This window comes from Malaclemys terrapin, chromosome 2 (assembly GCF_027887155.1).
Source record: "Malaclemys terrapin pileata isolate rMalTer1 chromosome 2, rMalTer1.hap1, whole genome shotgun sequence".
Taxonomy (NCBI): Eukaryota; Metazoa; Chordata; order Testudines; family Emydidae; genus Malaclemys; species Malaclemys terrapin.
Window position 1 is genome coordinate 18,326,039 of NC_071506.1, and position 18,802 is coordinate 18,344,840.

The 18,802-nt window shown below is 39.9% G+C and overlaps 1 protein-coding gene across 3 annotated transcripts in view; it reads left to right on the top strand.

Annotated features, from left to right (window-relative positions):
• The window catches only part of CYRIB (CYFIP related Rac1 interactor B), an 86,171-nt gene that overhangs the window by 6,516 nt on the left and 60,853 nt on the right, over positions 1-18,802 (top strand). For 2 of the 3 annotated variants that reach the window (XM_054018588.1, XM_054018589.1), the window contains exon 2: positions 11,526-11,562. The gene's annotated coding sequence lies outside the window, so the exon portion shown is untranslated. Of the gene's footprint in view, positions 1-11,525; positions 11,563-18,802 lie in introns of those variants that run through there. The other variant, XM_054018590.1, reaches the window with a different exon arrangement.

The following is an 18,802-nucleotide window of genomic DNA, read 5'->3' on the forward strand; positions in this document are numbered from 1 at the left end:
ACTCCACCTTGCTGTTTCCTTCAGTGGCTTTGCTCCTGTCTTTATGGCCAGGTGAAAGCCCTTCAGCTAGGACTGTTGGCTGGCTCATCTAGCTTCCTATCCAATCCACCACCATCACTCCCTCCCTGCCCCTTTTCATACCTATCTGCCTAGAGCAGCTAGGTTGGGCAGAGAAGAGGCTGAGCTGGCAGTGAGGAGATTCAACCACCTGGATCATCCCCCTGAACCTGATTCTTCCTCATCCCCCTCCCCATAATAAGTCAGGTCATAGAAGGCACTGGGGAGAGGCAATTCTTGAAGCAAGGAGAAGCAGTGAGTCTCTTGAGGTTTTTGCCCTAATTTTTCATTCAGACTGCTCCACTGTTGATAAATGTTTAAACACTGGATCATTTTAAACAGCAAATGTTCAAATTAGATTCAACTGAAGTATTGTTAGTTTTTTTAGTTTGTTTTTTTGTAGTTTATTCTCCTTTAAATTCCAAAGAATAAGAGCTCCCTTTTGTTCTAAATTGTTGTAATAAAATCCTTTAATATTTGAAAAAACACCACACCCATGTAGTGTCTAAAAGTAAGTGTTCTTTAAAAGCAAAGTAGCATATGTACTGCTACAGGAGATATCCTAGTGATCTAAGCTTCAGATCTGGAATAACTAGACTCCTTGGAAGCACATAATTATATTTCAATGCAGTGAATTTAAACTATTCATCTTTTCACAGTAGGGTGAGTACCATGTAATTTACTATTTGAGCATATTTGGGATGGAAATAAAACAGAGCTCCTATTTGTGCATTCAGGGTTCCATGACACTGCTCATAAGAGTACATTGTTGTCTTGTGTCCTTGGCCATAATTTTCCTTCTCCGCTATTGTGCAGTGCCATGTTTATGGTTGCCAACATATATCCCATACTTTGCTGCACTTCACTGTGCTATGTCTGGGGTTTTTTGGTAGCACTTTGAGGAGCCTTAAGAATGAATAATACTCAGTTACTGTTTTTCTAATAAAGGTGTGCTTTTGGGAATAGCACATAGGAGTAGAATTAAATAAGGTATTTAACTATAAGTCATAGTTTGGGTTATACCTTAAGCAGCTATTTTCATATTTGGAACTGACTCCATTTAGTTTAACTGTATAAATTTGGATATGTTCATCTAGAGCTGGGCATAATTAGCACTTGGTATTTTTCTGCTAACAATTAAACTCTGCCTGGGGTCCTGGCTGCTGGCACTGCCCGGCACCCCAGAGGCTGGCCTTCCCCCACCTAGCACCCCAGAGGCTGGCCCTGCACCCTGGCGGCAGCCGTGCAGCTGGGGTCCCAGCTGCCACTGCACCCGGGACTCTGCTGGCACGCCTGGCTGCTGGGCGTGCCAGGAGGGATTCCCAGGCACAGGGCTAGCAGTGGGGCCCCGTGTAAAACATGGGGGTGCTGCAGCAACCTACCCCCCCAGTTAAATGTTTAACCGATAGAATTTTAATCGGTTACATGGTTACTGCTTTTACACGTTATTTACATCCCTAGTTCCAGGTGTGCTTTCCTACTAGTATGTGTGGTGTACATGCTGCTGGAAATAGTATATCATAATGCAAACAATTTATCTTGCCATCAGATGCATAGAAGATTTATCTTTCAGTCCTTCTGCAGACTTTTAACCTGAGACTTCCTGTAGTACTATATTCCAGAATCTCTCTCTTCTCTAGAGCTCTTGGTCACTTTTTTCTGTTGAACTTCTAATTACTCCATTCTTAGCATTTTTATCGCTTTTTGTGTTTTTAAGAAATAATTTTGATACTGTTGCTCCTTTTGACGAGCAGTTAATCAAAGTTCAGAGGCTTGGAGATGTTCCAGGTGGTGGTAGAAATTGATGGAGTCTGGTGTTTCCTTGATGCAATCTTATTTATTTACAAGGAATGTACAAAGTCCTGTGTCTCTGAACACAGAAGGAACCAAGATCAAAAGGAGCAGTTTCTTAGCTTCCAGCCCTCCAAGCTTCCTTAGTCAACACCAGACCCAAAATCATTCTCCCTAGCTTTACTCTCATGTACACTTAATCAAAACAATACTCAGCCCAAAAGCTCCTGGGTGGATTCATGCACAGTTTTTGTCGGGGGGGGGGGGGGGGGACGGGACTTATGTTTACAGTTACATTAGATGTGAACCCACCATTCAGTTATCGACTTCAATGGGGTTTTAACCCAACCTATATGGTTTCACCCAGTTCATAACAACGTTGTACTTTTCTGTAATGCAACAAATGTCTGAGTCTCCTTCAAATTTTGTAGCAAATCTGGTAGCTTTTTTGGCTTCAGAGTAAGTATGGCAATTTTCAAGTCAAAGTTATTGGGTGGTGGGTAGCTAAAAGGACTCTAATAGGATTAGTTAATATTTTAACTATGGAAGTGCTGTTGCTTTTTCATAATAAGCCCTATGCAGGTTTATGGTTCCTTTATCCTCTAGGGGCCTGACTTTAAACATGTGACATGCACAGTTCTGCTCCTAGACTCCTAGTTTATGCAGATACACAGGGTAATTGTGTGTGCTAATAACCATAGTTATTCAACTATTGAACTCTTCATATCAAATCTTACTTTTTTAACATGCCAAAGGGTTTATATAGGTAAATGTATTAACTTTCTAATCTCAAAACTAGGGGACATGAACTAAAATTAAAGGAAGCTCTTTTTCTGCAAATCACTAACATAGTGCTCCTCAACTTTGTCTATATTGGGACCCCATTTTCTGTATAGGGACTACTCTGAGTCCTCCTTATCCCTCTAGACAAGGCTGCTCCCGTTTACCAATGTGGAAAGGTCAGGGTGGCCATGTTACCCAAGTTGAGAAAACACACATCATATCACATCTCTGGAGAGAAACATTCAATGCAAGCCAATGCTGATCAGTGACGTGTTCATCAAGGAAAGTCTTTGCATGATATCTGAGCTTAAACAAGGGATTACAAAACATTTCCATTTCAAAGCCAGCAAGCTTTGATGTAGTAGAGGGGCTGCTGAATGCACACAAAATAGCGAAGAGGCATGCCTTGATGCTTTTACTTCAATTCACAACTTTAGTAGCTTATCAGGTATCTCTTTCAATTTCACTGGAATCTTCTTTATCTCTGAAGCTTCCTGCTGAATTGAACATGTCCTATTGGCTTGCAGTGCAGTAAATTGGATTCTAGTCAGGTAGCTGTTTTCCTGGCATAGCTTGGACACCATCAAATAGTAAAACACTGATGCCAGTCCAACCCAGCTGCAAGAACTGATTGTTGGAAAGCTGTAAATATTTTCTTTTTCTCCTTTAGCACATCTTATCAGTGGACTTTAAAATGAGAAGTCCTAATGTATGGATACTTCCCATTCAGACTGAGCCAATGTTTTGCTAACGTTAAGTTGGGCAAAAGACACATTTGTAGTTTCATCTATATTGAAAATTACTGGTTCTCCTGTACTCTCCTAAACAGTTCCTGAACATCTTCAGCCATGTCATAAATTAATTAACTAAATGTATGATCAGATACAGGAATTGCTTTGACTTGATTGGCAGGAGCAGTTCCCAGTATAACATTAATGAACCCCATAACACAGGGCACAATCCATGTTTCCTCAGCTGAGGTTTGTAAGCTTTTACTATTTGCAGTGATACCATGTCTGATGTTCAGAGAGTTCTTATGTTTACAGATTTGTCATTTATAGTAAGTCTCCTGATTTTTGTGAAACCATAGGCTGTTTGAGGAATAGTTTCCTTTTGTTAAAGGAGGGTGGTGTACCCAAATGGTTCACTGCTTCCTCCTCCTAATAGCCATATGCGCTCCCTAGAATCCTTTGTCAACTGCTGTGACAACGCCATTGAAGTGTTGTAGAAGCTGACTAACATTCTAGTTCATTCTTTGGTCTGAATGGGAAGTCAGACTGCAAGAAACACATCAATAAGAAGGAAGAATGATAGGAAAGGGAAGGTTATCATCATCTCCCTGCTGAGTGTTGGGCATTTGACTGGTCCAAAAATAATTGGTCGATTGACTGGTCAAAAATGGTCAAATATTTTAATCCATTAGTTTATTAGAACAGTAACAAAAAAGAGTAGGAGTTCAGGGTCTCTAGTAGGCTTGGCCTTAGAAACTTATGCCCAATTACAAAAGGTTAGGTTAACATTTAAATGTGAATGTTAGTAAAGACTGAAGAATTACAAAAGAAAAATTAAACAGAAATGAAACAAACATAGGAACTATAAAAGAAACCAGGCATTTTTTAAATGTACATATTATTCTAGTAACAGAGGGGTAGCCGTGTTAGTCTGAATCTGTAAAAAGCAACAGAGGGTCCTGTGGCACCTTTGACTAACAGAAGTATTGGAGCATAAGCTTTCGTGGGTGAATGCCCACTTAATCAGACGCAAGTAATGGAAATTTCCAGAGACAGGTATAAATCAGTATGGAGATAACGAGGTTAGTTCAGTCAGGGAGGGTGAGGTGCTCTGCTAGCAGTTGAGATGTGAACACCAAGGGAGGAGAAACTGCTTCTGTAGTTGGATAGCCATTCACAGTCTTTGTTTAATCCTGATCGGATGGTGTCAAATTTGCAAATGAACTGGAGCTCAGCAGTTTCGCTTTGGAGTCTGGTCCTGAAGTTTTTTTGCTGTAAGATGGCTACCTTTACATCTGCTATTGTGTGGCCAGGGAGGTTGAAGTGTTCTTCTACAGGTTTTTGTATATTGCCATTCCTGATATCTGACTTGTGTCCATTTATCCTCTTGCGTAGTGACTGTCCAGTTTGGCCAATGTACATAGCAGAGGGGCATTGCTGGCACATGATGGCATATATAACATTGGTGGACGTGCAGGTGAATGAGCCGGTGATGTTGTAGCTGATCTGGTTAGATGTCCTGTGATGGTGTTGCTGGTGTAGATATGTGGTTTGTTGCATGGGTTGGTTCCGGAGTTAGAGTTGTTATGGTGCGGTGCGTGGTTGCTGGTGAGAATATGTTTAAGGCTGGCAGGTTGTCTGTGGACGAGGACTGGCCTGCCTCCCAAGGTCTGTGAAAGTGAGGGATCATTGTCCAGGATGGGTTGTAGGTCACTGATGATGCGTTGGAGAGGTTTAAGCTGAGGACTGTAGGGAATGGCCAGTGGAGTTCTGTTGGTTTCTTTTTTGGGCCTGTCTTGTAGCAGGAGGCTTCTGGGTACACGTCTGGCTCTGTTGGTTTGTTTCTTTATTTCCTTGTGTGGGTATCGTAGTTTTGAGAATGCTTGGTGAAGATCTTGTAGGTGTTGGTCTCTGTCTGAGGGGTTGGAGCAGATGCGGTTGTACCTCAGCGCTTGGCTGTAGACGATGGGTCGTGTGGTTTGTCCGGGGTGGAAGCTGGAGGCATGAAGGTAGGCATAGTGGTCAGTGGGTTTTTGGTATAGGGTGGTGTTAACGTGGCTATTGCTTATTTGTATTGTGATGTCTAGGAAGTGGACCTCCCGTGTAGATTGGTCCAGGCTGAGGTTGACGGTGGGGTGGAAGCTGTTGAAATCATGGTGGAATTCTTCCAGGGTCTCCTTTCCATGGGTCCAGATGAAGAAGATGTCATCAATGTAGCGTAGGTAAAGAAGAGGTGTGAGTGGACGAGAGCTGAGGAAGCGTTGTTCCAGGTCAGCCATAAAAATGTTGGCACATTGTGGGGCCATGCGGGTGCCCATGGCGGTGCCAGTGGTCTGGAGGTATATATTGTCACCAAATTTGAAATAATTGTGCATGAGGATAAAGTCACAGAGCTCAGCAACAAGTTGCGCTGTATCATCATCAGGGATACTGTTCCTGACAGCTTGTATTCCATATGTGTTTGGGATGTTTGTGTAGAGAGCCTCTACATGCATGGTGGCTAGGATGGTGTTTTCTGGGAGGTCACCAATGCATTGTAGTTTTCTCAGGAAATCAGTGGTGTCAGAGATAGCTGGGAGTGCTGGTGGCGTAGGATCTGAGTAGGGAGTCCACATATCCAGACAGTCCTTCAGTGAGAGTGCCAATGTCCGAGATGATGGGGCGTCCAGGATTTCCAGGTTTGTGGATCTTGAGTAGTAGATAGAATAACCCCGGTTGAGGCTCTAAGGGTATGTTGATTTGTTCCTGTGTTAGTGTAGGGAGTGTCCTGAGTAGATGGTGTAGTTTCTTAGTGTATTCCTCAGTGGGATCTGAGGAAAGTGGCCTGTAGAATTTGGTATTGGAGAGTTGTCTGGCAGCCTCCTTCTGGTAGTCAGACCTGTTCATGATGACAACAGCACCTCCTTTATCAGCCTCTTTGATGATAATTATACTAGGTAAGTGGTGGGCCAGTTCTTCAAGCATCTTGTTTTTCATTATCATCTCTTTATCTGCTTCAACTGCTTTGTCTATATCTTTGTTGACGTCATCAGTATCTCCTTGTTCTTCATCAGATGAATACTGAGTTAAATCTTCATCTGCCATTTTCTTCTCTAATCCTAAATTATGATTCATGGTCACCAGTTTCCCAGTAGTGGAGGTCTTCAGTCTATTTGGGTTTTTGAATGGATGGTTCCCCAAACCAACCAGTTTCTTTCTGCATATGCAGTTGAACAATGAAGTGTTAAAAAGAATTTCTGCCACTGTAGTTAAAGAGCATGGAGGACACAACCCTTTCCAGCGTGATGAAGGAGCAAACTGTTTTGATTCAACTGCTGGGATTGCATTTCAAATTGTTTTATGACTTTTTGCTTTATAATTTGCTACCTCCATCAGAATTGCTAGTTTCTATTTCCTTTAAATTGGCAAAAGCCACCACGAGGTCACAGTGTGAATCAAATACATCATCAGAAAGGTCTTGGCCCTGAACATGTGCTCCAGAAGGGAGGCAACATTATGTATTGGAGTGATCACTTGATTTTTCTGTGATATTATTTTGTTATTTTCTCTTTAGCTTTTGTAAGTGGATTGTATTCAGTACTCTCACAAATATGTTTCTTGACATTCAAGAACTATCATTATCCATATTCTGAATGGACTGAGCTTATGGGTTCAAGCAGTGAAATGAATTTTGAGTTTCGCATCCAAAAGATACTATCATCAAGAATGTGAGTGTGGATACTCGGGGGCATCATCCAGCACATCGTTCTTCAACAGCAGCTGATTGAAGAGCCTTCTTGCATCTTTGAGATATTTAATAGAGATTTCCTATTGAGTATGACATGGCTCACTCAGTGTGGATAAAATCAAGGGCTGTACTAAGTGATGATGAAAAATGGCTTCTAGTAAATGTTTGTTTTTTTGAGAATCTTGACAATGCTTTTCACTTTTGACACATGATGAGAAAGTTATCAGATCTTTAACATCACCAGTGAAAAGCTGCATTATCTGGGCAGCACATCCATAACACACAAGGTCTGGATACTGATTTATTAACAGAGCCAGGCAGCTTTCATATTAGCTGCATTGTCAGTCACAACTGAAATTGCCTTAATGGACAAGTTCTCTGATTACATTTTTTAATTGGTCAGCAATATATTGAGCCATGTGATGAAACTCAGTTGTGCATTGATTGTGGAATTACCATCATGAAGTTGCTTACATTTTCCTTGTGAATGTTGCACCATCCATCAGACACTAAAGACATGTGAGGAGTTTGTGCAATAAGAACACCAACTCTTTTTCACGTTGTCCATTTTGGGATTCAGAAGACTTCCTGCAACCATTTCCTGCTTGACACTTCGTAAATTAGATACAACTTATGAAAAAATTCTAGCATATAAGGATTTTCAGCCATATGACATTATGTATTGCTACCATGAATAGCTCTAGCAAACATACAGTCAGGTTTGTTTTTCTGGTCATTGGACATTCTGTTCAAAAATGTCTTAATACCAATTTGATGAACATCTGAAGACTTTTCTGGATTAGGAGTTTTTGATGCTATAGCAGATGAAGTAGTAAAATTTGTATTAAAAGATGAAAAAATTGAATTAGCTTCACTTTAATTGTCACTCATATTACTGTCTTCATCAAAAGACTACATGCTTTCTGATGCTGCCGCCAAAAGCGAAGTAGGGAAATGCACAGAAGAAAACAAATTTTGTTGCAGATTAATTTTCCATTTCTTGGTGTTTGGACACACACATCACAAAAATTCAACAAGTGTTTCTCCATTCTGTCTACATGTGTCTCATTCTCAGAAGAATAGAATGTGCACTTAGCTTTAACAGTTTTTCCATGTCTAGTAAAAAAAAAAACCCCACAAATTATTTAGGCTTTCCTGGACTCTGTATAATTCATTATCACTGTTATTAATGTCTCACTATTTCTGGGATGCTCTCTAGATATGAAGTATCTCTTCTATTTCAATCAACCAGTAGCCATTCAGTTCTATTTCTAACTGCTGCTATCCCAGAAGATTCCAACCAATCAGTGTTTTAGGACATGCTGCCCCTTCTTTCCAGGACCCCTATAGACTTCTAGATAACATGAAGAGAGAGGGAGGCAGACAGCCCTGTAGCAAACCAATGGACTCATAAGCAGGAGGAGGAGGAACAGAATAGAAAGGGAGGTTCCTCTACCAAAATGTGATGTCATACTCCTCTCATTAGCATAGAACTTTTCATATTATCAGTAATGGTTGGCTGAGGATGTCTGTCATGACGGGACAAGGGTGGTCAGATCTAGTGGTTGGGACAGAAGTTGGGAGCCAGGTTGAGTTGGGTACTGATAGATCAGAGTCTGAGACAGGCCAGAGAGTGAACCGAGAATCAGGTGTCGGGAGGCATGCAGGATCAGCTTACCAGGAGATTGGGATCAGGTGCAGGGTTACAGACAGCAATCAGAGAGCAAAGATGAGGACAAACCAGGGTCAGAGGCTGGAGATTAGGGTCAATCGCAACCCGGGGTCTGGAGCAGTGACAGGCAGGCAGTCTGTGTTGTTGCTCAGGCAGCTACCCTTCATGGCTTCCTTGTTTAAGTACTGGTGTTGGCCACTCAGAGGGCTGCGAGGGGCCACCACTCAGGTTCTGCTGGCCCGTACCTCCTGCCAAGCCCAGCCTCACAGCGTCCTCCCATGGAAGCTCAGTTTGAGCCTCCTATGGTGATGCAGAGGCATCAGCAGCTGAGAACCCCCCCTGTCCAGCCCTGCAGGTTCTAATGATAAGTAGGCAAGAGGGAGGTTATGAATGGGATATTTGTTGAGGGGAGGAGTGGCGGTTTATTTACATGGGCATTTAATGTTGGCTGTTTGCTTTGAAAGTGCGGGGGGAGGTGCTGGGGCAATTAAAAGCTGTGATACTTTTGTTTAAGGAAGAGGCTTAATGTCTGGACATTTTTTTCTCTTTATGTTGGGGGAGAGGGTTAATGACTTTGAACCCTCCTCTCCTCCCACTCCCTTCTGAGTTAGTTTCTTTGGGGCAGGAAGTGTGTCTTTTAAATTGTTTACTGTGCTTTGAAAACTGCTATGTACATTAATGATATAAAAATACATAATGTGTTTGTTCTAGAAGATTTAATGACACATCAAGAAGATGCTCAGCTTTCAGTTGGTTCACCTTTTTCCCAACAGGTGGCACTAGCATATAATAAAGGGTATTGATCAAGACATTTAAGTAGGCTTGGTAACAGATGGCACCATGGTGCAATCAAAAAGATAGGCCACTGCCTACATCTAAACATTCTTATAGGAGTATCTGACAGGTGGTCAAATAATAGGGGGCTAGTTATTGGGCTGATGACATTATTTGACCAGTCAGTTGACCGGCTTGCCAAGCCTAGCCTTGATGCCAGGCTCCATGGAATAGCGTAGGGCACATGCAACAATAGTCCAATGTATTTAACCCTCGAGCAGAAAACTGGAGAGCAAGAAGCAGCTGCAGGCAGGTCCCAGCAGAGCAGGGAGACTAAACAGAATGTTAAAAAGTCTCTTGCATCTGAAGAAGTGAGGTTCTTACCCACGAAAGCTTATGCTCCCAATACTTCTGTTAGTCTTAAAGGTGCCACAGGACCCTCTGTTGCTTTTTACAGATTCAGACTAACACGGCTACCCCTCTGATACTAAACAGAATGTTAGGTGCTCGGCTGCAGCAAACTGGCAAATGCTGTGGCAAAAGTTCTGATTTTATGTTATACTGGAAAAATGCCAAATTCCATTGTTGTAGATTTGTATAGTCCACAGGGCTCTGGCTGAAATGATTCAGGCAGTTCACATGTCTTAGCTATTATTTCAGGTTGTCCATAGATTCAGACAGGCATCACTGCTTTGGTGTATGCTCACTCATGGTTCGAGGTTATGTCTGTGACCATGAAGGCTATAAAGATTTTTTTTTTTTTAAAGAAAGCATAAAAAAGAGAGGAAAGGTAGGGTTGTCATGATCCCTCAAAACCTCTTTGTGACTTCCAGACTGAGAATCCCTGTTCGAATACAAAAGGCAGTTAACATGGAACATTCAACTGAGGTAGTGGAAGAAGCAGCTAATGTTGGTTATTATTTGTAAGAAAGAGGGCAGGAGCCAATAGCCAGTCAGTAGAGGAGAAAGTAGATGCTACTCACTTACAAAGAGTCCCCAGTCAGGAATCAGGGCTCTAATGTACTAAATACTGCCTATGTGTACACATGCACACACACAAGAGTAGTCTGAGATCATTAGTATCTGATCTGGGTACTGCCGGGCGGGGGACTAACTGGGGTTCCTCTTTCTCCCTCCATCCCTGTCTCTCCTGGTGCTACAGTACCTGCTGAGTGTTCTTGTTTGGTACCGTTATCAATAGAAAATATTGCAGATTCTAGCTTGGGAGCTGCATTGGATTCAGTGGATTTCCCTGCTTCCTTTTGAGGCATGCTGTTAACCTATTTTAGTGGTGTTTCTTTTTTATATTAACCCTAAAATGTTCGATAGTTGATGAAAATAACATATAGCACAGACTAGCGCTGTGCAGGAGTCATATGGCCTTCCTCACTGCACAGATGTAACCCTTTGATGTATTTATCACGGGTGCAGACTCCTAAAAGAAGCATGTTCTGAGCACTGGAGCCAGACCTTCTCATGTTCTATTTTCAGAAGAGTCTCATGATATTTAGTGTCTTTTAAAGCTTCTCAGGCTCTTACAGTATTTGAAAACTTTTGCCTTTATTTGTATTGAGAGCCTAGAGATTAACGTAATGATGGCATATGTGTACTAATGGCTACGTTAAAGCTAGCAAACGCCTCTAAAACAGATTTTGAATCAGAGTTGCAAAATAATCAGAACTGCTTGGTCTATTCTGATATCTATCAGTGAAACGAACTAGCATGTGGTACTGAGCCCTTGGTTAAAAACCCCCCACACTTGTAAAAGGTCTCAGTACTGTTCACCGCTGGTGTTCTATACTTTCAACAGTTTCAAAAGAGAGTAGTACAGTGGATCAAACAGATATATATTCTTTTTATAAAGCTAGGTAGTGTGTGTTAAACATCTTAAATGTAGGCTTTTATAACCATTTAATATTTATTAAAATGCTTTATAAAATCTAGATGCAGAAAATGTTATTTCATAATGTATGTATGTTTTTTTTTACAGACGGGGAGCCAAAAACAGAGAGCAGCACTGGCTGTAGGTAAGAATTGTAACTTATCTATCACTGTGTAAGTGCATTGGTGGGGAGAGAATTGGCCAAGGGAACTAAAACTATAAGCTTTTAAAAGATAGCAAATGGAAGAATATTGTTAAGCTAGCATTAATTGTATCTTGAAGGAAAAGCTCCAACTGGCTACTTTAATTTTAGAAATGTACAAAGTTCATTGGGAATTACTTAGATTTTCAGACTAGAAAAGAATGCCTGAAACTTATTCGTGGTTGTTTGCAGTGCTATGGCAACCATGTTGGTCACAGGGTAGATGAAAGAATATCTTTTATTGGACCAACTTCTGCTGGTGGAAGATACAAGCTTTTGAGCTTCTTATCTTCCACCATCAGAAGTTGGTCCAATAAAAGATATTACCCCACCTACCTTTTCTCTCATTTATTCATTGTCTTACTTTTAACCTTCAGAAGGTAGGAGAGAGAATAAATATGCTTGATCTACTAATATTTTTCATTGAGATTCACTTTATACAGTATCTTGCCAGGGAGAAAACAGATAAAGGAGTCTTGCTTCTGCATTGCTTCTTCAGCATCCTAACACAGTCTTCAACTTAATTAACAGTGAAGGAATAAGAAGATAACTTGAAGAAAGCTCATCGAAATGGCTTTCATTTAAAGAAACATGGGCTCTGAGCATATAAATCATTGATAGCCTTTAAAAATGATGATGACCTTCAAGGGCAGTGTTTCTTAAACTCTTTGGAAGACCTACACAAAGAGAAAACTAATTGCTTCAGATCTTTGCTACACACTAAAAATGCTTTCTTAATGTGGCTACAGTTGCATCTGCTTTAGGATCTTTCCTAAACCAGATGTTTATCTTCAAAACAAGCAACATCTTCTACCACCTTTTTAAGATTCTGTGAAATGAGGAAAGGGGTGCGCACTATAAAGTCCACACCCCTTTTAGCTTTTTGTCTTGCAGTCATATAAGTTAGCACATAGAACATCGTTTTATTGTACCTCCATGTTTATCTGGTGTTGTGCCAACACTGCTGGCTGTCTCTTAGCTAGAGATGCTGAAGAAGATACCACTGGCACCGGACAGAAGAAAAATGAACCTTACCTCTTAGTTTTGATGCATCATCAAGAAAGCGTTTGAATCACAGGGGGAAAAATTACCTGCACCTGTCTGATTAGTGTTGGGAGTAGTGTCAAGAAGTCTCTTCATTGCCAGTGAAACTAACTGTCTTATTTAAGGAATGAGAATGTAGGGGGATAGGAACATAGTTTATGAGATTGTTCTATATAGAGAAGTGTGGCACTGAGGGATATGTCACTTTCCCAATGTCACATGGGAAGTCTGTGGCAAAGCTAGGAATTGCCTCGATTGCCTGGGTCCTCGTCCAGTGCCTGAACCATAAGTCCATCTTTCCTTTCCATTCTTCAGCTTAGGTTATGAGTTCTTACTAGTAATACTGTAAAAACATAGTCACTAGTGAACTAATTGATTGGTGCACAGTGTAATATAGTAGTGGTGAGGAATTTAACTGATTTTTAGATATCTGCTTATTTCAAATGTTAAGTGTTCATCTCAATTCCTGGGAGACTTCAGTTCAGTAATGTGTGACCATGCAAGTTACTGAGTGTTCTCACCCCATATTTGGTAACTCATCCGTGACTAGCTTCCTGATCTTCTTTTTTTTTTTTGGTTGTTGACTTTTATAGTCTCTTCTCCTCTTGATGGAAAAGAGCTTTTTATGTATATACATTGTCCACACATCAAAAGGTGGTTAAACCTTTTTGTGTCTGCATACTTGTCTCACTTTTTTTTTTTTTTTTTTACAAGAAATTTTGATATATCGCTGACACCTCTAAATGTAATTTTAAGTGCTTCGGAGTGAGATTCCTGGAAGTTCTGATATTGGCTGTCTCCTCATTAAAAATCAGATATCCAAAGCAGGGAATATTTTCATAGTCTACAAGATCACAAGTAGGTGGAATTTAGGATTATGAGGAAATAGTAATATATGTAGGTCAAGAGAACTTGTTCAATATTTGTTTTAGAATGTATACAGGGAAACATAAAGAAGTCTTTTACAGAAGAAGGGTGTAAACTGCCCCCCATGGTAGTGACTTGGCACAGTTCAAGGACAAGACTCCTAGTAAGTGAGCTGCCATACCAAATAAAGAACAAAACCTCTCAAAATATAATGTTGCAAATTAATTCCTATAGTATTAGCCAATAACTATGTTCTTGTCAACTGAAGATAAGACAGTGAAAGTGCCTATACTTGTTCTTTGCAGTTATGACAGTGTGGAAAAACATGGCCTAAGCAAGGTCTAAATGTGAACATAAATTGGCTTCCTGAGAGTCTAAAGTATAAATATGAAAGTCCAAGTGTTAAAAATCTTTAGTGTTTCCATTTAATTCTACTCTTTTTCAAAGCTTTCATATATTTTAATCAATAAAACACTGGCTTCCTTTGGAGACGAAGTCTTTCTTTTAGAGCTGCAACCCAAATTTAACAAGTGGAGTACTGTTGGGCCAACATTTTAAAGGATGGCTTTTATCCCTGTAGCTTTTGTCCTATTTTATGGATGCAAAAAGTATGAGCCTCAAAATCCTCATATTGAGTCGCCCAAAGATTTGTGGCAGCTATTTTAGTATTTGAAAATCTCCAATTTTGATTTTGGGAATGGAAGCAATATCCTTCCAGGAGCCAAACGTAACCTGCTGCCTCTGTCAACAGTTAACGTAGCCGGAATCTATCATGATGTATTGGCTCAGTCTCATCCAAATTCTGCCAAACAAATGGGACTGCACTTAGTAGGTATGCTGGAAATGGAGACCTTCTACAAGTCAATCTTATGGACTTCCAATACCAAAATTGAACCACGCCTTTTCAGGTTCTTGGCTCTGAAGGCTACAGGAGCTGAAGTGCTCTCTTGTCCTTGGAGCTGGCCTGTATTTTTCCTAGTTAACTCTCATAGGTTGATAGTTAAATGTATAGGAAAAACAACTTTATATCTTTCAAATACTGAATGTGTCTTCTTTACTGGCTGATATACAAACAAAACTTAGGACTGGGAGCTAGAATATGGAAATGAGGTATTTACATAAATAGGTGATTATCGATAATTCTCACAGTCATGACCATTTTGATCTGTGATGGTGGTTGGTTAGAGTGAACTAAGGGTTTTCATTTATTTTGAAGAATCTTCTCCTGTTTTGCTGTAGTTTTATCTAATACTTTTTCTCTAGCTACGGTGCATAGAAACAACACATTGTTTGCATTACTTGATCAGATCGCAGGATTAGTGAGGCATGTGGACAGAGACCTTCATGTACTTTCCACTGTTCCAGTAACATTTTTTTACCTGAGGCAATATGAATGTTCAGGTCACAGTCTAGCGTCAGGATAGCTGGGCACTTAAACTGGCATTTGGGTGGGGAAATAAAGTTAAGTCTACTGGGAGTTTTGCTGATTCCAAGAAGATATGGTTGGAATAAAAGTTATTAAATGACTCCTCTCTTCTAGATAAGTGAAATTCACACTAAAAATGCAATAAATCAGTAGATAATAGATCTCAGAATGAAAATATTTGAATTTTTTTCTGAATGATGTCTTGAGGAAAAACTTGTAAGTTTGAAACTTTAAATGGATAAACCTATGATGTGAAAGTGTTAGATTTTTTTTTTTTAAGGAGTGGTTAGTGCTCAATAAAGGTGCTAGACTGGCAGCCCTGAAATAGAAAGTCCTGTATTACTGCTGTAAAACACAATAAATATGCATAGCACTTTACAAAGAGAGTAAGACAATCCTTGCACTGAGAATTACAAAATTTAGCCACAGAAAAGGCAAGCTTTCCCACCTCATCCCTTTTGTGAAGGTGTCACTTCTAAAAGTGAAGAAGGTATTCTTAATCACTTAATGTATGGCCTTTGGGCTAACACTACAGCTGTAACTATCAAGTATGTAGTATGGGCTCTATAACCTTGGACACCCATCCTTTAGAAAATATACTAAACCCATCAATTTATTTCAAATAATCTACTGACCAGGCCTGAGGTAATGATTTCTCTCCTTGGCTATTAACCTGATCTGGTTCAAGGGTGAAGGTCTGTATCCCAGGCTAAATCACTGAGCCCTCCAAAGCACCTTGCAAAATTTTTAATATGTCTTGCAGCTTTATTTATGAATTTCTTGATACTTTTCCCATGACTGTGTAAAACACTAATAGAATGAAGAAATTTTAAGTGTCTTTGAAAGGAAACAAATGTATTAATGTCACAAGGTGGTACCAGTGATTTGAGGATCTTGGTTGACACAGTATACTGTGCAGAAGAAGAGGAACTGCATGCCTGGGGATATGCAGAGAAAAATCTACTATGATAATTGTTTCTCTGATGTTGTGATGAGTATTTCCCCTGGTCTGCAAGGTCAAGTTGTAAATGAATGACCTCTCCAGGTGGAGATGTATTACTACAAGAGAATTTTTATTTGAAAGATTGAAACCTGAAGGCACAGACTGCTTGCACTTGAATGTAAATGTGCTGTAACTAAGACTGGTGGTGTAATATTACTACTGTTTACACCGGGCACTGAACTCAACTTTGAAAAATTGTTTCCTCTTTTCCATTTATTTATTCTAAGAATTATTTAGATCTGTGATCTTTCAGTACAAACTGTTTAACTTAATAAGGACTGGCGAATAACTTTTTCATCTTAAAAAAAAAAATACAACTTAATCATGATGCAAATACAAAACTAAATGCAAAATGTGTGTTTGGAACACCTAACCAACAGAGATCTGGAGGTAAGATAGAGAGTACATCCTTTAGCTCACGTCCTTATGAAAAGAAAAAGTACATTGTTAATAGTCAAGTCTGTCTTAACCCTGGATTTACACACTCCAAGATGAACTGCACCCAGTTTTTGGCTGTGGGTAAGTCAGTTCACAAAGCGTAGTAATTATTCCAGAATAAAAGTGACTTCTGTTCCGCAGCAGTGTCTACATGGTGAACTTTTCTTATTCTGCAATGTCTATGCTAGCCAATTTCCCTGTGTACATGAGGCCTTCCGCTGGCCCCCACTTCTCCAATTCTTGAAGAAAGTTCCACAGAATCATTAGTGTCTGCACAGAATAGACCATATTCAACTCAAGGTCTCATCAGTGATTCATACACAAGAAAGAACATGATATTCCATTTTTCTTTCAAAATGAAGGGAGTGGAATCAATCCTGCCAAAACTTTGAAACTATGATTTCAGGGAATATAGGTGTTGCTTTGCTCACTAAGCCATTTCCGCTGGCAAATGATGAGATCCTGGGAAGAAAGGTCCGTGATTTGAACCCTCTAAACTCTGCCACATGAGAGACTATTAATACTACTATAAAAATGTCACTCCCATCAAAATAGTTTAAGTAAAAACAAATGTTTTACTTTCCTCTGAAATTAGAAGGAAACTTATTCACAACTCAGATATTAATAAAGAACGGCTCAGCTGTGCAGTCCTATAATCTGATGTCAAACTTCTTATGAGGAACACTCCAAGTAGATAACAATTTGAACAGAACATAAGAATGGCCGTACTGGGTCAGACCAAAGGTCCATCTAGCCCAGTATCCTGTCTTCTAACAGCGACCAATGCCAGGTGCCCCAGAGGGAATGAACAGAATAGGTAATCATCAAGTGATCCATCCCCTGTCACCTATTCCCAGCTTCTGGCAAATAGAGGCTAGGGACGCCATTGATGGACCTGTCCTCCATGAATTTGCCTAGTTCTTTTGTGAACCCTATTCCATTACTGCTTTAATTTCAGTGAATGCAATATTTTTCTTGTCAAAGAACAATGCATAAATTATTCTAACTGTAGAATTGAAGGGCCACTTATGGAAAAATATTGTAGTTTAGTAGAATATTGTTCCAAGATAAAGTGGTCTGTGTGAAAACTATTATGGAGTTCTTGTAGTGGTTCTTTTAAGAGGTACCACTAGATGTCAGTCATGGAAAAGAATACACAAAACTTAAATTCCATGGGGAGAATATTAAACAGTAAAATATGCTCTAAGTAATTTGTGTATTAAATAGCTAAAGCATAAATAGATTTCTGAGTTGCTCATATGAAATTCATAATAGTTTCCATTCTTTAATCTGAATCATGCATTGAAATAAGTAAGTGTCCATAACTCTAAATTTACATCTTTTCCGTGTTAAAAAATAAATAAAAATTCAACGAGAGCTGTTCTGTCATTGGATTTTAAACCTGCATCTCTGTTGTTGAGTGGTTACGCAGCCTAAATCAATAGTATCTATAAACATTAGTAGGGGTCTGTTTTTTTCCGACTCTATAAATTGAGCATTCTCAATGAGCAGTTGAGCAGTTTATTTATAAGCTTGTAGAAGTGTCTGAATAGCTGCTAGATGTTCAGCTAAAAATCTATTGGAATAATCCTTTCCAAGCTGGACGTTAAAGCTTGTTTGCACAATGCAGTTCCTGAGTTACGACGTTAGATCCTTAGTTCCCTTAGGCGAACCTCATTAGGTAACATCTATAATACTAGTATTCAGCGTGTTTCAGTAGATGGAGATGGTTACATTTTTTAGTATTCCTGTTCCTTCATATGGCTCCATTGGAGAGGGGGGGAAATAGCTATGGAGTTGGGACAGTAATGTGGACTGCATTTAGAGCCAAGTAAAATATTAAGATCTTTCTGGACCCTTTCTGTGAAAGGATTAACTAGTATGATTGCTTACAAATCTCTCTGCATTCCTGGAGCCTGCCATCAGCCTTGAAGGCTGAATGTAGCTAGCTCCTCTGAATTCCACAATATTGATGGGGAAGCTTCAGAGTATAACCTCAACTTCCCATTTCCTCTTCCCTCCCAATCACAAACTGTATATTTCATGAGGGAAGAAAGCAAATAATTCAGACCAATTGGGAAGCTACTTTCTGATGTCATGCTCAGGCCATTAGCTGACTAATCTAATTCTGGGACATCATATATTCAGAAAATAACTGTTGTTCATTAAGCAGGGAAGAGCTGGTTATCTATTTGTGATACATTCTAATAAAAACATGTTCAGTGTGCCTTAAAAGACAGAGTTGCCAAATTGATTTCCAGCTGTCTGTCAGTCTCTGCCTTTTTATTGTGATATGGGTGGTCTATCAGGTATGTGATGTTGTGGAATGTGTCTTTCCAACTGGTAGCATGCTGTTTTTCCAGAGGCCAAACAAACAGCATGCTGAAGAGATGAGGGGATTCTCA